Source organism: Ischnura elegans, chromosome 7, assembly GCF_921293095.1.
Source record: "Ischnura elegans chromosome 7, ioIscEleg1.1, whole genome shotgun sequence".
Lineage (NCBI taxonomy): Eukaryota > Metazoa > Arthropoda > Insecta > Odonata > Coenagrionidae > Ischnura > Ischnura elegans.
This window is the reverse complement of record NC_060252.1, coordinates 25,309,314-25,328,718: the sequence shown is the minus strand read 5'-3', so window position 1 is coordinate 25,328,718 and position 19,405 is coordinate 25,309,314. Positions and strand designations below refer to the sequence as shown.

General features: G+C 34.0%; 1 protein-coding gene and 3 long non-coding RNA genes across 6 annotated transcripts in view; 1 reads left to right on the top strand and 3 right to left on the bottom strand.

Moving 5' to 3' along the window:
* LOC124162546 overlaps positions 1 to 19,405 on the top strand; it is an 85,901-nt gene that overhangs the window by 24,787 nt on the left and 41,709 nt on the right. The window contains exon 5 of one of the 3 annotated variants that reach the window (XM_046539127.1): positions 9,639 to 11,245. The exons of the other annotated variants lie outside the window; for them this stretch is intronic. The gene's annotated coding sequence lies outside the window, so the exon portion shown is untranslated. Of the gene's footprint in view, positions 1 to 9,638; positions 11,246 to 19,405 lie in introns of those variants that run through there. 3 annotated transcript variants of the gene reach the window in all.
* On the bottom strand, positions 399 to 972 carry LOC124162551. Its single transcript, XR_006865611.1, has 3 exons — positions 901 to 972; positions 558 to 623; positions 399 to 437 (listed from the first exon to the last, which is right to left on the bottom strand). It is a non-coding gene; the product is annotated as an uncharacterized LOC124162551 (long non-coding RNA).
* Positions 9,673 to 12,983, bottom strand: LOC124162548. Its single transcript, XR_006865609.1, has 3 exons — positions 12,894 to 12,983; positions 12,530 to 12,595; positions 9,673 to 9,758 (listed from the first exon to the last, which is right to left on the bottom strand). It is a non-coding gene; the product is annotated as an uncharacterized LOC124162548 (long non-coding RNA).
* On the bottom strand, positions 15,616 to 16,686 carry LOC124162549. Its single transcript, XR_006865610.1, has 5 exons — positions 16,587 to 16,686; positions 16,452 to 16,500; positions 16,101 to 16,204; positions 15,758 to 15,823; positions 15,616 to 15,638 (listed from the first exon to the last, which is right to left on the bottom strand). It is a non-coding gene; the product is annotated as an uncharacterized LOC124162549 (long non-coding RNA).

Genomic DNA, 19,405 nt, shown 5'->3' with positions numbered 1-19,405 from the left:
TATTTTTGTCCGATCAAAAAGTATAACTTTTTAAAATACGTTCAGAAGCGTGCCAGGTATTCTTTCGAGTATCATCGTGTGCAAGGTAAATTTTGAGTGCAAAGATAGATACTTACAATTTGGGAAATTATTTAGAGAGAGACTTGATGAGGTAGTATGTCCTGGGTTTTCTTCGTGTGTTTCTTTATCCCCACGGCGGAAGGAGCAAAACGCTGGACCCAAACCAGATGTCGGTCTCCTAAACGTTGATCTTTTCGGTGCACTGTAAATCAAACATGATCAAAATAGTGTTTTAGTTTTGCTTCTGAATTAAAAGAAGTTTGCGGGATTTAATATTTTTACAGAATAAAATGTTACACTATTATAAAAAAAATATTTATGTGCCTACTTTTTCTTCACATTTCCTGGCACTTCTTTCAGTTGTTCGGTTGTTTCATCTGGAATCAAGATAAAACCTCCGTATTTATAAATTATTTTGAAATCCATATGGCTGTGCTAAAAAATATTTCTATAATTTTTACTCACTCCAAATTTAAATCAAAATAATCATAAGTTACCAGTAAGTTCCGGACATGATGAATAAATTTTTCTCGCAGTGTTGTTGAGACAGGACCGCAGTGCCACTGTGAAATGAAATGCATCCAATATTATTTTAAATGTTAGTCATCGCGTTTATATGGCTTCTAATAATTTCAGGATGCTAAAACATTTCTTTTGCCATGAATAAATGAGATGAGTTATTTAATACGGCTTACTTATATATATCACATTTTTGACTTTTTGAAATGTTTTCCGTAATGAAACATTTATTATTTCAGGCAATACCGCATATTAGGATAATAGGATGTAAATTAATTCTTTTGGGAAATTGATGCTGGGACAGAGGGAATGTCGTCGTACCTGCCACGTTTTCTTCGTTTGTTTCATATTCTCCTCTTTGGAGGAAACAAAACCCCGAATTCAACCAAGATGCCATTCTCCTCGAAGGTGATGTTTTCGTTTGTCTGTTAAATATAACACGAGAAAAATTGCTGATTATCTCTGATGAAAATTGTTAGACGATGTTGCATTGCTTTGAATTCTTTAAAGTAAAGACTTGATTGCGTAGACTCGCTTTCAAACAGTTTATTTTTCTAATTTTATTCGCCTCCATAATGAAAGGCTTGTTGAATTCAATTCAATTATTTCTCTTTGTTAAATTTTAAATGTTAAATTTTGATTTTACGTCAGAGTATAGAAATTTTCGCTTACTTTCCAATGATATTTCGTCGCACTTCTTCTGGTAGTTCCCTCCTTCCACCTGGAAAAAGGTAATGATTTATATGAGTTACTGAATTTTTACCGGTGGTGCGGATAAAAAAAAGGTTTCCGTGAGTTTTACTTACGCCAAACGTTGACTTGGTATCGAAGTGCACCAATTTCTCCCAAGGCGTCGACGGAAACTGGAAGGTAAATGAAATAATGATGTTTATTTTTAGATTGTATTTCAATGTATAAAGTATATTTAATTAGAAAATCGAGTAAAGCTGATATCTTTAATTATTATTTTCATTTGAATTTGATATTTTTAGACCAAAGTCCCTTGTGCTCAAACAACATATGACTATATACATATTTTTCTTATTTACTAATATATAGTGACCAAAGTAATAAACAAAAAATCGTAGAATCACCAATTTCACTCTATTAATGTGTCAGAAAGGTCCTCAGCTTCATTTTCCCAGGGTGAAATAAAGTTTTACTCACGCCAAATGTTTTCCATCGTGAATAGCTGAAGATATCCAAGTATCTGGTACAGCTTTCAGCGATTTTATATCTCTTTCCGCTTCACTCAGTCACTCTATCACTCAGTTGCTTTAATTATCCCGAAAATTCACTCAAATTCTTTAGAAAATCCCAAGTGCTATTTGCTAGCGCATGAATTCTCAGAGCTTCTTCTGAACGTTTTGTACCATGACAACCACAACAATTGGTCCCTGCGAATTTATGAATGCACGAGCGCTCAGGGATTACTTCCCTATCGATATGATTTTAATCGCATTATTTATTGTCTTTAACCTAAGTGAATCAAATAAAGTTTTTTTTATGTATTTCCGGAAGTATTTAGAAAATTATTTTACCAAAAAACTAACCACATAAATTTTATTCCCTGTATTTCTGTTTTCTAATTTGCTCTGAATTGGACGTGTTGCCACTGATTGCTTTTTTAACTTAAATGCGGTTCCCTTTACTTTGCCTTAACACAGAATTTTTATTATATCTTATTTGTGTACTCTTTACATATTTAATTTCCCACTCATCGCTGCAATTCATTCCTGTTGGAAGTGATGTTATTTTTTGGTTTTGATGTGAAAGCATTGACCATGCAATTACGTTAATTATTTTTAAATTAATTTGATGGCTTTTATTTTTATATTATTGTAGTGCTATCCCAGTTTTGTTTTTCTTTTATTAGACTCTGTATATTTATTTTATTTAGATTTTGATATTTTAAGAAGCACACATACATTTTTGTCCACCAAATTCGAATGTTAGGTTTTTAAATCGTGCATTTTATACCTTTTTTTTTTTTAGAGAAAAACGTGTTTTTTATTCCTAATTTTCAGTGTTGATTCATGTAATCGATAAAACCATGGCTGTAGAATCATTTCAGCCAAAAACTTTATCTTACGCTAACAATTCAGAAAATTTAGAACTTTTTCCCATTTGGAAATTAATAAAGAAGGAATTTGTATTTGAAATGAATATTTACCCGAATATACTAGAATAAATGTATAATGTGATATTTTACGGGCGAGTAATACGTCACATTTGGGGTGGGGGAATATTTTTTATTTTTAATTCAATGTAACTTACATTCAGGGGGTGGATAGATTTAAAGTTTAGGGAAACATGTTGTTCATTTCGTTTTTTATGAGGTTTATTTTGCAACAGGGATATATTTCCTAGGGGTTTCTGATTGTTGAAATTTTTGTTATTAATGCTTGTCTACAAATTTTCTATTCAAGGAAATCCTGCTGTAGAAAACACTATCTGCAATAAGTCTTTTGTTTCTGATTTGATTGATTTTCACCATATGAAACGAACCGCGGGATTTTCGTTAATTTTGCCATTTAAAGCTTCCTTTAACACAGCATTAGACTAGTTAGCATATGTATACAACTCTCTAGAGGTTCATAACCTTGGTTATTTACTTGCTCAAATTAGGTGATAATTATGAGTTAAGACAACCGTGAGAAAATCAGAATCAATCCAAAGTGTGTAGATGTTTTTATTAATGCTTGTCTACAAATTTTCTATGCAAGGAAATCCTGTTGTAGAAAACACTATCTGCAATAAGTGTTTTTTTCTGATTTGATTGATTTTCATTATATGAAACGAACCGTGGGATTTTCGTTAATTTTGCCATATAAAGCTTCCTTTAATACAGCATTAGGCTAGTTAGCATATATATACAGCTCTCTAGAGGTTCATAAACTTGGTTATTTACTTGCTAAAATTAGGTGATAAATATGAATTAAGACAATCGTGACAAAATCAGAATCAATCCAAAGTGTGTGGATGTTTTTATTAATGCTTGTCTACAAATTTTCTATGCAAGGAAATCCTGTTGTAGAAAACACTATCTGCAATAAGTGTTTTTTTTCTGATTTGATTGATTTTCATTATATGAAACGAACCGTGGGATTTTCGCTAATTTTGCCATATAAAGCTTCCTTTAATACAGCATTAGGCTAGTTAGCATATGTATACAGCTCTGTAGAGGTTCATAACCTTGGTTATTTACTTGCTAAAATTAGGTGATAATTATGAATTAAGACAATCGTGACAAAATCAGAATCAATCCAAAGTGTGTAGATGTTGGAATAATTTTTTTCCTCCTTGCAATAGTCGCACATTCAAGAGTATTATCGACTTAAAGAACAAAATTGACTAAGAAATGTATAAATATACTGCACGCTTATGCAGACCGTTGAGAGTTCATTCGGACATTGGCTGAACTTGAGAGAAAATATTTTAGAGATTATCTTAAGTCAGGAGTTTTAAATATGAGTTTTGCGTAGTCAAAGAATGTTTTTTTCCTATAAGCGTGATCCTACTGAATGTGCTTAATATCTATCTAGCGTGTCGAAAGCAGTAAAAAGTGAAAAATATAACTGAGAGGTATCCTATGAAAAATACCCCAGTCCTCCCGTTAACTCAGCATCTTGATTAAATCTTCATGCACGTTCATGTTGGCCTATTTTGAGTTTCAGCTTCTAAACTTATCGCACCATGCCTTCGTGTAAGTGGTTTCACAACCTCTTGGAAATAAGATCGATACATTAGCGATTATCTTTTCTTCGGATTCGATTTTCTAATTCATGCGGTGCCTTGTGTAGATATATTTTTAGTCGCCATGTATATAATTCATTCAGAAAACGTATTTATAGACCCCCCTGGGGTATTGCGTGGAATGAAATAACTTCTGTGTCCACGTCGCGTGGTTGAATAGGTTTATAGCTAAGAGGTGGAGTGCATTAATAGTCGATTACTATGACTTGGAAATTATTTAGTATATGAAGAAGAGATTTCTTTTCAATTTGGTAGAAAACGTTGACAACAAAATGTGAGGCGATAATCGATGGCATTTATTTTTATTGTTAACTCCTAATTTGTATTTTTGTCATAGTAAGGTAGCCACGTGTAGATAGTAAAATAAGAATTACGGCTAATTCTGCATCGAAGTATCATAAAAAAAGTAATTGAAAAAATATTAAAATTTAAAGAAACCAGTAATAAGAAGTGGTATTTAATCAATTTTATTCATATTTTACGTATTAGCAAAGGTTTAGCTTTCAAATTCGTCATAAATCGTTGCTCTGCTAATTAATAAGGATATATAAGGAATGATGCGATTCGAAGCATTTTTTCTGCCATGAGTATCGCAAAAATTAATATTGTAATATATCGCAAAAAATTGTTGAAATATTCTCTGAATATATAAATTTATATGAATACACCTAGAAATTTTAGAGTCAGACATTTTATTATGTTGATGTATGAAAATGTTTGTAAATTGTTATCTCTATAAAATGTGGCTTTAAAACATTTTATTGAACTGGGAGTTTCAAGTCACTGTTCAATAAAATTTGTACCACTTAGCTGTGAAACAATTTGTTTGCATCATGCTTCAGAGGAGCATGTAAAACAATCACTCAAATAATGCAATGTAGATTATAATTTACATGACTGCATAAGTTTTACATAAAATGAGGAAGTTCCAGGGTAATCGCCGAAAAATTGAAGGAACTACGCAGTGGAAACCCCGGAACACTCCACTTTAATTGAAGCGAAATATTAGAATTTGACACACCCTTTGTTGTAGGCTTTTATCTCGAATTTATCGTCAAATTTATTGAGAATCTCTACATGCAACAAATATTTTCGCGAATTTTCAGTTATTAATGGTCTCATTGATTGCATGAAAATGTTTCAAAGTTTCAATGTTTTTAGCTCGTTTGTTCATTATCTCCTTTTCATGAAAATTTGAATTTTATCATATATAAGTGCAAAAAAAAAGCAAGCGAAGGGTGATATGGAGCGTAGCATTGTATTGTGAAGAGCGAGTGTTTGAAAAAGAATGAGAGGATGTTCCGGGCGTTTTCGCGGTATGTTGGCGTTGAATGGAGACGAGCCTAGGCGGTGATATGGAAGTATGTAGCCTTCCGACTATTCGCCGGCTCCTCATTATAGTAACGAAAGTGCTGTGCTTGCGAATGCGCGATTCAAAATTAATACTCTTCGCGTTTATTATTATGAAAAAGTTTGGCCATGAAAGATGACATCCATCGACAGCTAAAAAGTAAACTTTGGGTGCTCGAAAAGTGAATATATCAATCCCTATATTATTTAGCAAATTCTTTTGTTGGCTACTTTTGCTGACAGTTTGCCTAATTTGAGCGATGAAATATTTTTAGATCTGTACACACAGGAAAGGAGACTACGGTCTATGAAGACGCCTCTCGACAGGCTATGAAGGTGTGCGAACTATATTGACGCGTTTCTCTTCCATTAGTAATGTGACTGAATGGATTTAGCGGTACCACAGGAAGTACTAAAATTTACGGAAAATCGTAATAGGCCAAAAGTAGGATTTTATTGAAGTATAAAACTCAAACAATTTTAAAGGAAAATTTTAAATTATGCGATTATTTTGTGTGTAAGTGCAAGGAGGAGCATAAGGTTCCCCCAATGAAGAAGTATTTTGAGAGACAAGCTGACGAAAAGAAAGATGATGGCTGCTGGATTGAACCCTAAAGAAACTCCACTACTAAGGAAAAAAGGGAATCGTAGGATAGCGTTGAGTCAACATCGTCAATTCTTGTACGGACAAATAGTATCAAACATTTTCTTCGTCCATTCATCCGAATAAAATTAAACTGGCGAGAAATTAGCCGATTTGTATCTCTACTTTCCTCGTAAAATAAACATTAAGGACTATAAACTCAAATTGGAACTTCTTCGGGGAAAATTCGTCTGCCAACGGTGATATAGGTATATGCAAGTACCAAGCAACATCAATGATCGTTCCCGCAACTTTAGGTGACACAAAAGTCATAACTTCGTTAGATACATCAAAGCTAGTGTACCAGAATTACTTACGTAAACAGAAAAAGATGCCAATTACTGTAAATAAGAAAAGAGAGGTGCCATCAAAGGGTTCCATTTTATTGGAATGAAGGACTATACTCTTGTCTGATGAAAAAAGGCAAGAGGACTTATCAATACAAGTTTAGAGGGGAGCGTGTGGTGTTATTTGAAGAAACAGAGTCCCACTTTTGGAGGTTTGCCTCCCCCGTCGGAGGATTCGCAAAAGTTATAAAATCTACGATTATCGATTCCTTTCCGAGTGAAAAGTGCGTTCACAAAATTTAAAAGGATTTGATTATGATGGTACCCAGCGAATACCGCCCAAATAGGAGGCATCATTCCTTTGATATAAGCATAATTCCAACATACCTTGCAGTGTGAGCAAAATCTTCTCGGGATTCCCACCGGGTTAATTTTTCCATAATGGCCAACATTTCAAGCTCCGATTCGGGGCTCATCCTAAGGGATAAATTTTGTTGAACCCCGAAAAGTGTTTACCCACATCATTCGCCGGGAAAGCATCAAATCCTATTTCATACCTTACAGTGGTCTATTTGCTAATTGCACTTTGTTGACTTAGATTTGCGACATAAACATTGGGAGGGTAATCTAGGGACTCATTTTGCGTTGCTGCAAGGATGCGTTTTGCGACCAATCCGAAATTTTTTTAATTGCTGGATTTGAATATCGACGTAAAGGAGTACCCGCTGATGATATATTGGAGAGAGACTCCGGTTCCTTCGGCTACATCTAAGCTTAGCGCTGTGGAAATTAAAAATCTATCGATGAACGTTCAAATTTGAATTTAAATATTCCTATTATTAAACATGCGGACGAGAGATTCGGGAAAGAATTTACCAAAACTTTGTTGACAACAGCGAAAGACGAGGAATGACACTGACATAAGAAATACAGACTGGAAAACAGGTAATTGATTAATTCTTTCGGGATTGTTCCTTACCGGACGATGCTAAAACATCAAATATTAGTAAGACTAACGAAGAAAGACGCACTTGGTGTGAATTTTGGTGCATTTGGAGCGTGGGAGAGGCGAGCGGGGAGAGGACGCCGGCGACTTTCACCCAAAATCCATTTAGTCACAGCTGTAACAATACCGGAATAGAAGTGCATAACCTAAGTTCCCACACCTTACACATTCATAATGGAAGAGAAGCGCGTCAATATAGTTCGCACACTTTCATAGCCACTCGAGAGGCGTCTTCATTGACTGTAGTCTCCTTTCCTGCGTGCACAGATCTAAAAATATTTCATCGCTTCTCTAAAAGTTGGTAACATCGATTTGTTTAACGCCGACGAGGCGCCAAATAAGGGACAAGTCGTCTCACTACGCATCGTTTTTTACCTTCCACCATCTTCTGATTTATATTATCAAAGATGGTCGCCCTCCTAGCAGCACACGCGGGATGAATTTTGCTACATTCGAGGCGTGGGAGGGGGAGAAGCGAGCGGGGAGGGGACGGGATCGACTTGCTGCTCTTGTATCCGCGAAGCTGCGTGGGAGTTGGAATATTTTCTTCGCGGGCGCGGACTCAAATTAGGTATTTTGTGGCTAAACGGTGGCAGATACGTCAAAATGCACGAAATGTTTGCCCTGTTAGGGCAGTAACTCGGCAAAATCTATAGAGAATGACCAAAAAAGTTTATATTTTTCGAATTTTGACCTTCCCCCCCTAAATTGCATTTGAGCGAGGGTCAGGGGTTCACGTAGAGGTCTCAAATTTTTCAGGCCTTATTTTTGATCGGTCTCACAACTTTTTTTCATTGGGCCAGATGGATTTGAAAAAAATCGATTCTTGCGATCCGCCCTACTGGACATGTTGGGTGAGAAGAGGCAGGGAGCCGGAAAGGGATGTTGAAAACAGTGTTAAAGGGTAGAATGTTGGGTAAAAAAAGGAAGGAAGAGAATAGGATTATTAGATAGAATGAAATGAAGAAGACCTTATTGTGAATTGAAGAGGGAAATCCAGGATGTAAGGAGAGGCTGTCAGAAAAAAAATTTAATACCCCATGGAAGCCTACCTTAATCAGTAGAAAACTTAAAAAAATAAATAAATATATTATTGTGTTGCTATTTTATTCATCATTTAAACTCCTTTTAGGAGAAATTGCTCCATTATTTTTGTTTATAAGGATTTGATAAAAACTCGCATGCTCGCAAAACTCTCTCTCATAATGGATTTGATAAAAACTCGCATCTATTTTTTTGTCAATCCTTTATTCCTGTCATTTGTAAACTTGCTGACTTTGGCTCTTTGCTGAATTTTCAAAAGTTAGCAAAAACATAAAGTTGGTTCAACAATAGTGAGAAAAGTAATGAAATTTGAGGACTTATATCTTTCAGTATTCCCCATTAGAGTACCTAAGTATAAACTGATTATTGGAGTACTGCACTGCTAGCAAAAGCTGAGGAAAACATTGAAATCCCAAACTCCACTTTCATTTCATTGTTATAAAACAAATGGAGAAAAGTTAGTATTATAAGGAATTAAAAACTGATTATATTCTAATTGTTGCTATGTATTTAATAATGAAACCAACCTCTTTGGGGATGGACAAAAAAGATTTATTGGCCAACACTTACAACAGCGAGTTCCCAATTCATACTAACAAACAAGATGGAAACAGCAGAAACCAAACACTGATGTATTGTCATTGAAAAGATGGCCATCAAATAAAACAAACTTCTACAAGCAAAAAGAGAGTGGATACATTCTGACACCTCTTTTTCCTTCAAGTGTTAGATTCTGGCACATTAATATTTAAAGTGATATATATGTGCACCATATAAACAAAATCATCACCACTAGTGGGGAGGAACTTCATTCACGGAGACTTATAATTGAATATTGCAAATAAAAATTTCATCTAATAAATTTCAAATTTGCCATTTCCAAAATTCATAGCCCAAATAGGGTTTTAGTTTTCAGTGTCTTAAATAAGCTGCTGCATTTGAATATTTTTCTTTCCTTCTCCTTCTGTTTCAGTCACCACCGGCACCGATTATTGCTCCTTAGCCAATGGAAGTTCAGAGCTGTGCGATGTCACCTCCATTCAAAGTTCACTGGATCTTCAGAATACAGTTCCTCTGCCAATTCCAAATGTACCTTCCAAGAAGATAAATTTTCACCAATTCAGAACATCATCATCCTTTTCGTTCACGCATTTCTTTTAATTTTTAATATAATACCATTTTTACCATCCCCCAAGGGACCTAGAATGTACATGATTTCTCTGTAAGGTGACATACACTTTGCAAGACTGCCATGACTTATTCACCTTTAATGCTCTCCAGTTTTATTTCAAGGAGTGTGGTGTATTGTGTACGTGAAGTGGAGATAAAACTAGGGAAAAATAGAATTACTTTCAATTTTGAAATAAACTAGAAAGCAAAACATAAGTGGGCTTTGTCACAGCACAGCAATTAGAATGGGATGGAAACTGAAAAATGTATATTGTGAATAAATACTAAAATTTGGCAAGGACTCGTACCTAAAAAAAAAACAGTCTTTAATTTATGGTGGAATATATTGAACTCATTGTTGAAATTATTTGCTTAATATTTTGTTTGCACTATACATTTTGCTAACTTGCGACATCGCCATATTGGTACATATGTACATTGTTTGTGTCCGGTGATCAGATAAGTGTCCAATTTCTTAAGAGCTAATGAAATTCAATTTTGAATCGACTAAGATGCAATAATAGGATATGGAAATAATTAATTAATAGTGAGTCTTGTATTTACAAAAGTAGGTATAATAGGTGCACTGCAGTGTGTGGCAGAACATGCCAATCTGGTGACAGCTTCTCCTCTCAAATTTAAGAGAAAGCTAAAAGTTTGAAGGACTGGGATTCAGATTTCCTCACTGCAATAAACTTAATGTTAAACAATGAAGCGGGTGACTTCATTCCCAAAATTCTGCGTATCTCTCGAAAAGACTTAAAGTTGGGTGCTCTGGAGCAAATAACAATATTTTGTGGAAGAAAGTGCAATGTTCATTCAACCATGAATACTATGAATTTCTACCAGATGCAGCCTGATGATTGACTGCCAAGCATTCTTGTTTTTTTTCTTGACTTCTCTCGGAATCAGTGAAGGTGTGGCTAATGGAATACATACCCACACACATGTAAATATACTGAAAATATTTACTTACCATGGTAAATCATTTCCATTAAATTTATTATGAACAAATCTACAATAGATGCCCATTTCTATTTCCAACAGAGTTCGACAGAAATGATTTAGGAGGATAACCATTCATTTCTTATATGCATATATCCCCAAAATCCATTCTTTTGCCTTGTAGATTGAAGTATCAGTGAGGCCAAAATTATTATCCTCTCGCAATGCTTTTTTACGTGTTAATCATTTTTATTTATTTTATGCATGTAAGTATCAATAAATACTCATTCCTGTTTGTAAATGGTTTGTTGCATTTTTTCTCAACTTGATTACATAAATATTTTGGCTGTTTTTCTCTCTCCTTAAAATTCTCATGGTCCTCATGCCATCACGTGTATTGCAAAATAGTGTATAGCCCAGCTGACCAAAATAAAGAAAAAGGTGTGCTTCTGGGGCACCAATTTTCTGTTCAGTCTCTGTTTTCCTGGATGTTTAAGTCTATTAGTATCATCTTTAAGGGGCATGTAATGCAAAGGAAAGCCAATCCAAGATTAAATACATATGCCGAGTTTCCAAAAAAAGAAAAATCTCTGAAGCTATGCATTCTCTAGCATTTTTTAATATGTAGTTCAAACAGAAGTACTGCATGTGCATTATGTATTTGCGTATGCTGATTATCAAATTATTATAAAACTTAGTATTATTACTTTGAAATTTTTAATTATGTATTTTGATAATTAAAAAATGAAGAAAAAATAGCTTCGAAGAAAAATGTAATACACCTATTTATTTTTCTTCTATGCAATGTATCACCTGCAATGGTTTGAATGATAAATGTGCTAATTTGGCACTAAATAATAGAAACAGAGGCCATACAGTATGGAGGATTTAGAGTTTTGAATAACCAATATATCTCTAAAGCATTGATTCAATTTCATTATTATTTGATTAAAATCAAAGCTTTAAATGTGAACCACAAGTCTTGTAGCTTGTATTATTTTCATGAAACCTATACATATTTACCGAAAGAGGTAGGTGATAAAACGTTTTATTAAAAAATCTTAATACCTTATTGAAAAATATCTATATGCTCTAAGAAAATTTCAGATTTTGAACGGATTGCAGTTGATTATGTTGAATTGAACACAAGAGACAAATCTGCTTAATCTTTAGAGTCCGAAAAAGAATTGCTATATTTTTTTAGAGGAATTAGGTGGACGAAATGGAAAATCTTCCATTAATTTGGTCGTGAGTTATGGGGTTCCAACGATTGCTTGAAATTGGTGTAGAGCGATGACGGTGTCAAAATTAATCAGGGACATTCTTTATATTTTACATATAATGACAATATAGCATCTAGGATAAAGGGAAAACTATATTGGATTTTGTAGTTCATCCTGGAGACTACAGAAATTAATGCTATCGACCCACCGTTGTAATCATGTTGTAATTTTAAATGCCAAATACGACTGCATTCTATCCATTATCTTCATACAATAGTCCATAAAATATCACTGTAAAAATAATCATTATGTCGTACGGAGAGGCAGAGGAATGCAATACACTTGTGAAAATACGACTAACTTGCTATAGTGTGATAGGGGAAAGGACAACTACAACTCCGAGCTTTTTAAACATTATTAATCGGCAAACAATTGCTTGTAAAATATCTGCGGCCCATATAATTCGTTATGCAATAGAATTTCAACCAATTGGATAAAATTGAAATTGTAATTTATCGTAAGTTACCTGTAAATTCCGGGCATGATGAATAAAATGTGCTGGAACTGTTCTTAAGACAGGATCGAAGAGGCACTGTGAAGAGTCAAAAATTAGTTTAAATTTTAGTTATCGAATTAATGTTGCCTTCTAGTTTTTCACTAAGAAAAACATTTAAAATAGAATGCTTATGCTTCTTGCTGGATTTATAAAAGTAATCGTGACTGTATGCTCTATGCCATTCAAATGATTTCAATGTGCGGGATTGAGGATGTCAACATTTTTTTCTGATCAAAATGTAAAACGTTTTAATATACGTTCAGCATCGTAACAGTTAATCTTTCGAGTAACACCGTGTGCAAGTTAAATTTTGAGTGCCAAGATTTGTACTTACTCGTTGGAAAATGATTAGGTGACAGAGTAGTTGAGATCGTTTCTGCTGGGTCTTCGTCTGTTTCATTTTCTCCACGGCAGCAGAAACAAAACGCCGTACCCAACCTAGACATAAGTACCCGCAAAGTCGATCTTTTCGGTGTACTGTAAATAAAACATGATCAAAATAAATTTTTCGTTTCGCTTCTAAATTAGACGAAGTTTGCAGAATATAAAATTTTGTACAGAATGATATGTTGCGCTAACAAGAAAAAAAATCATGTCCTTACTTTTTCTTGACATATGTTGGCACTTCTTTCGGTTGTTCATTTTTTTCATCTGGAATCAAAATAAAACCTTCCTGAATTTAAATAATTATGAAATCCATATGACGTTTCTACAAAATATTTCTATTATTTTTACCACTCAAAATTCAAATCAAAATTAATCATAAGTTACCTTTAATTACCGGACATGATGAATAAAATTGCCTCGGAGTGCTGTTGATACAGGATCGGAGTGGCACTGTGAATGGAAATTGCATCAAAAATTAGTTTAAATGTTAGTCTTCGAATTTATGTTGCCTTCCAATCGTTCATTTACAAAAATACTTAAAATGGAATGCAAATTCTTCTTGACCGATTAAAAAAAGTAATCGTTACTCTATGCTATATGCCATTCAAATTTTTTGAATGTGCGGGATTAAGCGTGTTAATACTTTTTCCGAAAAAAAAGAATAACGTTTTAAAATACGTTCAGCAGCGTAACAGGAATTCTTTTGAGTATCACCGTATACAAGGGAAATTTTGAGTGCCAAGATAGGTACTTACACGTTGGGAAATTATGTATAGATAGACTTGATGAGATAGTAACTGCTTTGGCTTCTTCGTGTGTTTCTTTATCTCCACGGCGGAATGAACAAAACGCCGGACCCAACCCAGATGTCAGTCCCCGCAAAGTTGATCTTTTCGGTGTACTGTAAGTCAAAAATGATCAAAATAAAGTATATTTAAAATTAAAACTAAATTTAAAGTTAAATTAAAAATTTTGTACAAAATAATATGATACGCTAACATGAAAAAAATTCACGTGCTTACTTTTTCTTGACATATGTTGGCACTTCTTTCGGTTGTTCATTTTTTTCATCTGGAATCAAAAGAAAACCTTCATGTATTTAAATAATTATTAAATCCATGTGACGTTGCTACAAACATATTTCTATACGTTTTACTCACTCCAAATTAAAATCCAAATTAATATTAGTTACCTGCAAGTTCCGGACATGATGAATAACATTTTCTCGGAGTGTCATTGAGACATGACCGTAGTGGTACTGTGAACGGAAATGCATAAAAATTAGTTTAAATATTAGTCATCAATTTTATGATGCCTTTTAATCTTACAGCTACATAAATAAATCAAATGGAATGCAAATTCTTCTTCCCCGATTTATAAAAGTAATCATGACTCTATGCTATATGCCATTCAAATTATTTGAATGTGCGGGATTGAGCGTGTCAATATTTTTATCCGATCAAAAAGTATAACTTTTTTAAATAGGTTCAGAAGCGTGTCAGGCATTCTTTCGAGTATAATCGTGTGCAAGGTAAATTTTGAGGGCAAAGATAGATACTTACAATTTGGGAAATTATTTAGAGAGAGACTTGATGAGGTAGTATTTCCTTGGTTTTCTTCGTGTGTGTCTTTATCCCCACGGCGGAAGGAAGAAAACGCTGGACCCAAACCAGATGTCGGTCCCCTCAGTGTTGATCTTTTCGGTGCACTGTAATAAAAGATGATAGAAATTGAGTTTTTGTTTCACTTCTAAATTAATAGAAGTGTGCAGAATTTTAAAAATTTGTACAGAATAAATATGTTACGCGAACAAGAAAGAAATTCATGTGCTTACTCTATCTTGACATATCTTGGCACTCTTTTCGGTTGTTCATTTCTTTCATCTGGAATCAAGATAAAACCTCCATGAGTTTAAATCATTATGAAATACCTATAGCTTTTCTAAAAAAATCTATAATTTAACTCACTCCAAATTTAAATCCAAATTAATCATAATTTACCTGTAATTGCCGGACATGATGAATAACATTGTCTCGGAGTGTTGTTGAGACATGACCGGAGTGGCACTGTGAATTGAAATGCATTAAAATTAGTTTAAATATTAATCATCAATTTTATGATACCTCCTAGTTGTTCAGTTACATAAATAATTTAAATGGAATGCAAATTCTTCTTCCCCGATTTATAAAAGTAATCGTGACTCTATGCTATATGCCATTCAAATTATTTGAATGTTTGGGATTGAGCGTGTCAATATTTTTATCCGATGAAAAAGTATAACTTTTTAAAATACGTTCAGAAGCGTGTCAGGTATTCTTTCGAGTATCATCGTGTGCAAGGTAAATTTTGAGGGCAAAGATAGATACTTACAATTTGGGAAATTATTTAGAGAGAGACTTGATGAGGTAGTATGTCCTGGGTTTTCTTCGTGTGTTTCTTTATCCCCACGGCGGAAGGAGCAAAACGCTGGACCCAAACCAGATGTCGGTCCCCTAAACGTTGATCTTTTCGGTGCACTGTAAATCAAACATGATCAAAATAGTGTTTTAGTTTTGCTTCTAAATTAAAAGAAGTTTGCAGAATTTAATATTTTTACAGAATAAAATGTTAACGCTAATATGAAATAAATATTTATGTGCTTACTTTTTCTTCACATTTCCTGGCACTTTTTTCAGTTGTTCGGTTGTTTCATCTGGAAACAAGATAAAACCTCCGTGATTATAAATTATTTTGAAATCCATATGGCTGTGCTAAAAATATTTCTATAGTTTTTACTCACTCCATATTTAAATCAAAATAATCATAAGTTACCAGTAAGTTCCGGACATGATGAATAAATTTTTCTCGCAGTGTTGTTGAGACAGGACCGCAGTGCCACTGTGAAATGAAATGCATCCAATATTATTTTAAATGTTAGTCATCGCGTTTATATGGCTTCTAATAATTTCAGGATGCTAAAACATTTCTTTTGCCATGAATAAATGAGATGAGTTATTTAATACGGCTTACTTATATATATCACATTTTTGACTTTTTGAAATGTTTTCCGTAATGAAACATTTATTATTTCAGGCAATACCGCATATTAGGATAATAGGATGTAAATTAATTCTTTTGGGAAATTGATGCTGGGACAGAGGGAATGTCGTCGTACCTGCCACGTTTTCTTCGTTTGTTTCATATTCTCCTCTTTGGAGGAAACAAAACCCCGAATTCAACCAAGATGTCAGCCTCCTCGAAGGTGATGTTTTCGTTTGTCTGTTAAATATAACACGAGAAAAATTGCTGATTATCTCTTATGAAATCTATTAGACGATGTGTCATTGCTTTGAATTCTTTAAAGTAAAGACTTGATGGCGTAGACTCGCTTTCAAACAGTTTATTTTTCTAATTTTATTCGCCTCCATAATGAAAGGCTTGTTGAATTTAATTCAATTATTTCTCTTTGTTAAATTTTAAATGTTAAATTTTGATTTTACGTCAGAGTATAGAATTTTTCGCTTACTTTCCAATGATATTTCGTCGCACTTCTTCTGGTAGTTCCCTCCTTCCACCTGGAAAAAGGTAATGATTTATATGAGTTACTGACATTTTTACCGGTGGTGCGGATAAAAAAAAGGTTTCCGTGAGTTTTACTTACGCCAAACGTTGACTTGGTATCGAAGTGCACCAATTTCTCCCAAGTCGTCGACGGAAACTGGAAGTGAAATGAAATAATGATGTTTATTTTTAGATTGTATTTCAATGTATAAAGTATATTTAATTAGAAAACCGAGTAAAGCTGATATCTTTAATTATTATTTTCATTTGAATTTGATATTTTTAGACCAAGGTGCCTTGTGCTCATACAACATATGACTATATACATATTTTTCTTATTTACTAATATCTAGTGACCAAAGTAATAAACAAAAAATCGTAGAATCACCAATTTCACTCTTATAATGTGTCAGAAAGGTCCTCAGCTTCATTTTCCCAGTGTGAAATAATGTTTTACTCACGCAAAATCTTTTCCATCGTGAATAGCTGAAGATATCCAAGTATCTGGTACAGCTTTCAGCGATTTTATATCTCTTTCCGTAGTTCTTTCTCGAACACTAAGCGTTGTAGATGAAATTCTTCGAGCGTATCACTCAGTTGCTTTAATTATCCCGAAAATTCACTCAAATTCTTTAGAAAATCCCAAGTGCTGTTTGCTAGCGCATGAATTCTCAGAGCTTCTTCTGAACGTTTTGTACCATGACAACCACAACAATTGGTCCCTGCGAATTAATGAATGCACGAGCGCTCAGGGATTGCTTCCCTATCGATATGATTTTAATCGCGTTATTCATTGTCTTTACCCTAAGTGAATCAAATAAAGTATTTTTATATATTTCCGGAAGTATTTTGAAAATTATTTTACCAAAAAACTAACCACATAAATTTTATTCCCTGTATTTCTGTTTTCTAATTTGCTCTGAATTGGACGTGTTGCCACTGATTGCTTTTTTAACTTAAATGCGGTTTTCATTACTTTGCCTTAACACAGAATTTTTATTATATTTTATTTGTGTACTCCTTACATATTTAATTTCCCACACATCGCTACAATTCATTCCTTTTGGAAGTGATTTAATTTTTTTTGGTTTTGATGTTAAAGCATTGGTCATGTAATTACGTTAATTATTTTTATATTAATTTAATGGCTTTTATTTTTATATTTTTGTAGTGCTATCCCAGTTTTGTTTTTCTTTTATTAGACTCTGTATTTTTATTTTATTTAGATTTTGATATTTTAAGAAGCACACATACATTTTTGTCCACCAAAATCGAATGTTAAGTTTTTAAATGTTGCGCGTTTAGGAATTTGTATTTGGAATGAATATTTACCCGAATATGTTCGTACGCAGTTTTCCGCGGTGATTACTTGAGTTCAGCATTCTTTCGGGCTGCATCCGCGTCCGTTGTCGAAGAACCACAACAGTTTCGCCAGCTCTCCTGCCAGCGTCCTCAGGTGAAGGATAAAGTGAAGCTTTTAGTCCTCTCTTATATAGTCAATTTTTAGCGCCAATTCGGTGGATTTCTTTCGACCAATCAGGGAACGTCCTCGTGTTTGCGTCGAATATACCCTTTAAAAGGTATATTTGACGCAAATACCGACGGTACCTTTTAAAGGGTATATTCGACGCAAATACGAGGACGTTCCCTGATTGGTCGAAAGAAATCCACCTAATTGGCGCCAAAAATTGACTATATAAGAGAGGACTAAAAGCTTCACTTCATCCTTCACCTGAGGACGCTGGCAGGAGAGCAGGCGAAACTATTGTGGTTCTTCGACAACGGACGCGGATGCAGCCCGAAAGAATGCTGAACTTTACCCGAATATACTAGAATAAATGTATAATGTGATATTTAATGGGCGAGTATTACGTCACATTCGGGGGGGGGGGGGGGATTTTTTTTTATTCAATTTAACTAACGTTCAGGGGGTGGATGAATTAAAAGTTTAGGGAAGCATGTTGTTCATTTCGTTTTTTATGAGGTTTATTTTGCAACAGGGATATATATCCTAGGGGTTTCTGATTGTTGAAATTTTTGTTATTACTGCTCGTCTACAAATTTTCTATGCAAGGATATCCTGTTGTAGAAAATACTATCTGCAATAAGTCGGTTTTTTCTGATTTGATTGATTTTCACCATATGAAACGAACCGCGGCATTTTCGCTCATTTTACCATTTAAATCTTCCTTTAATACAGCATTAGGCTAGTTAGCACATGTGTACAGCTCTCTAGAGATTCATAAACTTGGTTATTTACTTGCTAAAATTAGGTGATAATTATGAATTAAGACAATCGTGACAAAATCAGAATCAATCCAAAGTGTGTAGATGTTGGAATAATTTTTTTCCCCCTTGCCATAGTCGCACATTAATGAGTATTATCGACTTAAAGAACAAAATTGAATAAGAAATGTATAAATATACTGCACACGTATGCAGACCGTTGAGAGTTCATTCGGACTTTGGCTGAACTTGAGAGAAAATATTTTAGAGATTTTCATTAGTCAGGAGTTTAAAATATAAGTTTTGAGTAGTGAAAGAATGTTGTTTTCCTAAGCGTGATCCTACTGAATGTGCTAAATATCTATCTAGCATGTCGAAAGCAGTAAAAAGTAAAAAAAAATAACTCAGAGGTATCCTATGAAAAATACCACAGTCCTCCCGTTAACTCAGCATCTTGATTAAGTCTTCATGCACGTTCATGTTGGCCTATTTTGAGTTTCAGCTTCTCAACTCATCGTACCATGCTTTCGTGTAAGTGGTTTAGAACCTCTCGGAAATAAGATCGATACATTAGCGATAATTTTTCTTCGGATTTGATTTTCTAATTCATGCGGTGCCTTGTGTAGATACATTTTTTTGTCGCCATGTATATAATTAACGCAGAAAAGTAATTTATAGACTCCCTGGGAGCTT